The sequence below is a fragment of the Chlorocebus sabaeus genome, chromosome 8 (assembly GCF_047675955.1).
Source record: "Chlorocebus sabaeus isolate Y175 chromosome 8, mChlSab1.0.hap1, whole genome shotgun sequence".
Taxonomy (NCBI): domain Eukaryota; kingdom Metazoa; phylum Chordata; class Mammalia; order Primates; family Cercopithecidae; genus Chlorocebus; species Chlorocebus sabaeus.
In genome coordinates, this window is record NC_132911.1 from 27,274,305 (window position 1) to 27,280,545 (window position 6,241).

General features: G+C 36.4%; 1 non-coding gene across 1 annotated transcript; it reads left to right on the top strand.

Moving 5' to 3' along the window:
* Positions 1 to 5,671: 5,671 nt before the first annotated feature.
* Positions 5,672 to 5,775, top strand: LOC119618957 (U6 spliceosomal RNA). The gene has a single exon (XR_005235301.1). It is a non-coding gene; the product is annotated as a U6 spliceosomal RNA (small nuclear RNA).
* Positions 5,776 to 6,241: the final 466 nt, after the last annotated feature.

Genomic DNA, 6,241 nt, shown 5'->3' on the forward strand with positions numbered 1-6,241 from the left:
GTGGGATGGGAGGAATGGGGTGGGACGGGGTGTGAGGATGTCGGGGCAGAACGTTTATTTCACCCAGTTTCCCATGGATTCTGACGCCCCATATAAAACTTGAGAGCCGGCCGGGTGCGGTGGCTCAAGCCTGTAATCCCAGCACTCTGGGAGGCCGAGACGGGCAGATCACGAGGTCAGGAGATCGAGACCATCCTGGCTAACACGGTGAAACCCCGTCTCTACTAAAAAATACAAAAAACTAGCCGGGCGAGGTGGTGGGCGCCTGTAGTCCCAGCTACTTGGGAGGCTGAGGCAGGAGAATGGCGTAAACCCGGGAGGCGGAGCTTGCAGTGAGCTGAGATCCGGCCACTGCACTCCAGCCTGGGCGACAGAGCGAGACTCCGTCTCAAAAAAAAAAAACAAACTTGAGAGCCACAGGTGCAGGAGATATAGAAAAATATTCGTTTTTTGATTTATGTATATAATCTCAATTAATCTTCACAAGCAAAGTGTGTTTGCATTTTATAGATCAGAAAACAAGGCTCAGAAAAGCTAACTCATTCACTCAAGGCCACATAGATGTTAAGTGGTCAGGATTTTTAGAAGCGGCTATACTGAGCCACTTCTTACAGAAAGATGGGATTGGAAATTAGATGAGACCTGTGTTTGCATCTGAGATTGCTGAGATCCACAGAATCAACTTGCTCAAGGTCCCAGAGCCAGCTAGTGACAAAGCTGTGACAAGGTTTCACACTGAGGGCTGCTGGCTTTCCCCGTTCCAGCTGCCTCGTTACTAACACTACCTGTGAGAGCAGTGCAGGAGATGGAAGCAGGAGCGTGCTTCTAGCTGGGAGAGTTGGCAGCTTCTCAAAGGAAGCCAGGTGCTGACCTCAGCCAGGCCCCTTGACTTCCCTAAGGCCTTTTCCCTAAGCCAAAGGTCTCCAACATAGGTGTCCAATGAAATCCCCTGAAGTGAGGAACAAACTACTAAATATTAGAACATCTCAAGGTGTTTCATCTATTCTAGGTCACACTTTGTTTTCACATAATCGGATATGATATAAAGCCAGCCATAAAGCCCAGGATGACCAAGAATATAATTTGAGAATGAATTTGTTTACTATCCTTAATGTAAGTATCACCTTAAGTGCATATTATGCCTTGAGACACTAGCCAATTATGATACATGAAAATAATTTATAAATAAATAAATGTACCTATATTAGGAAGATGATTTGAATTTTTATTTTACTAATGGGGGATGTGATTAAAATATTTGGACACCACTGCTAAACCCCAACTCTGTTGCTTCCAACACTCTGCCTTTTGATAAAACAGAGCTCCCCATAGGGAAAGGGAGAAAGGGAATATTCACATGATTTTACCCAGATGTGTAATATGATGGTTTCTTCTTCTTCTGAACCCCCAGACAAGCTTGTTCCCCATGTTTACAACCTGGGACTTGCTTGTTCCCCATCATCCATCATCATCATTATTTCAGCTTCACAGGCTTCCCTTCTTCCAGACGTAGACACCTTTAAAACCTTAATAGGCAGTGTGCGGATCCCATTGAATTCCTTCACTCATTCAACAAATAGCTATTGAGTTGCAACTAGCTGCCCCACACTGTACTACCTACAGAAAAGGCTAGTTCCAGATTCACCTTAGCTTCCTGTTCGGGGCCACTTTCCAAACTACCACACAGAGAAGTGGAACCCAAACAGAGCCATGGTCTCATGGGAAGAAGAAATGGTGCCTGGAGTTTGGGGCTTCCAAGGCAGCTGGAACTGGATGGGGTACTGTGCTGTGCACAGGAGCTCAGATATCTGCACAGACTTCCCCTTGAGTGATGTATCAGCTTGAATCTGTGGGGCAAAAATCTGTGAGCTGACTAGAGATGCTGATGGGTATACAGCAGTGGGGAATTGTGGAGGTCTGACTAGCTAGGCCTTACTAAACAGCACCATGCATTCAGTTGAGACACCAGAAAATCCATAGCTTAAAAGTAAAACCACTGTAGTTCTAGAGTAAGAGCTATTCTAGACTACAGGAACAAAGACAAAAAACAGCATCTTTCTCTCAATAACTGATAGAATAAATAAACAGAAAATCAGTAAGGATATAGAAGACATAACTGTCGGCCAATCTGACCTAATAATATGGGAAAAATACTGCACCAGCTGTGGGTGAAGATCATTCTTTCAAGGGCAGATAAAATATTTACCAAGGTAGAACATGACGTGAGCCATGAAACAAGCCTCAACAAATGTAAAAGAATTCAGATCACGGAGAGTATGTTTTATGACCACGTGGCATTTAATTAGAAATAAGCACAGAAAGATACTACTGTTTTCAAATAATTGGAAATGAAATAGCACACTTCTAGCTGCTCATGACTCAAATAAAAAAATCACAAGTGAAATTAGAAAATATTTTGAACTTCATGAAAATGAAGACATAACATATGAAATTTGTGTGATACAGCTAAAGTAGAGTATGGAGGGAAAATTATGACATTAAACATTTGTATTAGAAAACAAGAAAGTTCTCAAATCAATGACCTAAACTTTAACCTTAAAGTTTAATACAAGAAGGACAAATTAAACCCAAAATAAACAGAAGAAAAGATATAATAAAGATAAGAATTTAAAGAAAAAGCAAATAGAAAAATATAGAGAAAAACTCATGAAACCAAATACTGATTCATTGGGATCAACAAATGAATAAGTCTTTAGTCAGACTAATCAGAAATAAAAGAGGGAAGACAGAGATTACCAAGAGTGAGACCATCACCACAAATCCTAGACATTAAAAGGATAGTAACAGAATATTATGAACAACTTTGTCAATAAAGTTGACAACTTACATGCAAATGGACAAAGTTCTTAAAGAACACAAACTACCACAGCTCACTCAAGAAGAAATAATGTGGATAGTTCCATTGCTATTAATATAACTACGAAATAAATGAACTTTATAGGTAAAAGCCTTCCCACAAAACAACTCCACACCCAAATAGGCTCACTGATGAATTCTGCCAAACATTTAAGGAACAAATAATACAAATTCTACACAAAGTCTTCCAGAAAATAGAAGAGGAGGAAGCACTTCCAAACTTCTTCTGAGTCTAGCATTGCCCTAATAGCAAAACCTGATACAAATTGCAATAAAATAAAGCCATTACAAGAAAAGGAAATTATAAACCAATATCCTTCATAAATATAGAAGTAAAAGCTTTAAACAAAATTTTAGCCAATCAAATGCAGCAATATTGAAGATGGATAATATGTCATAAGTGGGATTTATCTCAGGATAAGCCTTGTAGTTGTTTTAATGCTCAAAAATCAATGTAGGCTGGATGCGGCGGCTCACACCTGTAATCTCAGCACTTTGGGAGGCTGAGGCAGGCAGATCGCCTGAGCTCAGGAGTTCGAGACCACCCTGGGCAACATGGTGAAACCCCGCCTCTACTAAAATACAAAAAATTAGCCAGGCGTAGTGGCTCACAGCTATAGATCCAGCTACTTGGGAGGCTGAGGCATGAGAATCACTTGAGCCCAGGAGGCAGAGGTTGCAGTAAGCTGAGATTGTACCACTGCACTCCAGCTTGGGCTACAGAGTGAGACTCTATCTCAAAAAATAAATAAATAAAAATGTAATTCACCACATTAGTAAAAATAAACTAATACAATCATCTCTGTATATACAGAAAAAGCATTTGAAAAGAATTCAAAATTTATTTACATGAAAGAAAAACTCACAGAGAAACAATAATAGGATGAACTTTTCTCAGTCTGATAAAGGGCATCCCCCAAAACTGTTATAGTTAATATTACACTTAATGGTGAAAGACTTAATGTTTTTCCCTAAGATCAGAAAGGAGGTAACATGTATGCTTCTACCACTTTTATTTAACCATGCTTTGGTGATCCTAACCAATGCAATAAAGAAAGTAAAAGAAAAAAGGAAGGTATCTAGATTGAAAATGAAGAAAGAAATCGAACTATCTTTGAAGACAGCTTGATTATCTGTGTAAAAATTCCCGAAAACTTACTAAAAAAGCTACTAGCAGTAATGAGTGAGTAAGCAAGGCTGCAGAACACAAGGTCAATATACAAATATTAATTTCCATATACTAGCAAGGCAGAATTTGAAATTGAAATTAAAAAGCAATAACACAACGGTATCAAAAATGTGGAATGGTAATAAATTTGGAAAAGATGTATAACTTCAAATTTAGAAGACTGAAAATTATAAAACTATTACTATAAGATTTTAGGGAAGATCCAAATAAATGTAGATATATACCGTGTTTATGAACCAAAGACTCAAGATTGTTACAATCTGAATTTTCTCCATATCAATATATATATTCAATGTAATTCTAAGAAAAATTCCATCCAGATTTTTTTTTGTAGAAATTGATTAGCTGATTCTAAAATTTGTTTAGAAATGCGAAGGACCTAGGAGAGCCAAAACAATTCTTTAAAAGACGAACCAACTTGGGAGACTAACACTACCCAATTTCAAGACTTCTTAAAAAGCTGTAATAATCAAGACGATGTAGTGTTATTACAGAGAGATACTTATAGGACAATGAAACAGATTGGAGAATTTAGAAATGGATCTGCATACATATTGTCAATCAGTTTTCAACAAGAGTGCCAAAGTAATTTGATGGGGAAAGGATAATCTTCACAACAAATGGTGCTGGAACAACTGTATAGAAATGATATGAACCTTGATTCTTACCTCACAAAATACATAAAATTAACTAAAAATGGATACATCTAAATGTAAAAGGCAACACCATAAAACTTCTAGAATAAACAACAGGGAAAAAACCTATTCAGTTAGGCAAGTATTTCTTAAATATGACATGGAAAGCACAAAGATGGACTATAAAAGATTTTTATATAGGTAAAAGCTGAGCAAGTTCTCAACAGTAGACCTGCACACACAGAGACAATAAAAAGAAGTGCTAAGGGAAGATCTTCAGGCTGAAAGGAAATAGGGAATTATATCAGTTAGAAAGTTGGGTTCTGCACCCCCTTCCCCAATGAAAGATGCCAGAAATGGTAAGTATATGAATATAAAAGACTTTTTCTTTCCTCATTAGTGTAGTGATGAAAATAAAGACACTTTTTTATTTCTTAATTTCTCTAAAACATGTGTTGTTAAAGGGAGAATCATCATTGTGGGGTTTATGACATACGAAGGTAAAATGAGCAGTAACAGTAGCACAATGAAAGAGAAGTGGATAAGTGGAATATCTTGTATCATACTCACTTCTAATAAGTCAAAAATATTAATGCAAGGTAGGCTATGATAAATTAAGAATGTATATTATAGTTTTTAGAGCAACCCTGTATCAACAACAACAACAAAATTTACCCTCTCAGGAAGTGATAGGTCAAATAGACTAAAAAAAAATCTATTAGATTTGAAAAGATATGAATTAGGTTAACTATCTTAACATTATTGACATTTACAGAACACAATAACCAACAACTCCAGAACATACATTGTTTTCAAGGGCACATCAGGTATTAACCAAAATAGACCATATGCTGAGCCATAATGTAAGTCTCAATGCATTTCAAAAAGACTTAAATTGCACAGATAATACTCTTTCCACATGGAAATAAATTAGAAATCAGTAAATGAGAGATATATGTAAAATCCACAAGTACTTGTTACAGCAGCACATAGACTAGTACTGGAATGATGCAGAGATTAGCCTGACCCTTGTACAAGGATGACATGCAAATTCATGAAGTCTTCCTTTTTTTTTTTTAATCCACAAGTTCTTAGCAATTAAAAATAACCTCTAAATAACCATAGATCAAAAAGAAAAAATATCACAGAGGAAATTAGAAAATATTTTGAACTGGATAGTATTGCAAACATAACATACCAAAATATGTTGGATGCAGATAAAGCAATGCTTAGGAAATTTAGAGTTTTAAATGAGTATAGAAGAAAATAAAGATTTAAAACTTACTGATATATGTTTCCGCTTTAATAAGATAGAAAGAGAAAAGAAATTTAAACTCAAAATAAATTGAAGGTAGAAAACAATATTAAAGCCAGAATCAATAAAATAGAAAAAAGAAAATAAGGAAAACCAACACAATCAAAAGTTTCTTCTTTGAAAAGATACATAAAATTAAGAAACCCCTAGATAAACTGATCAAGACAAAAAGGGAAGAAATAACAATATTAGCAATGAAAAAGGGAACATCACTATAGAATCAAC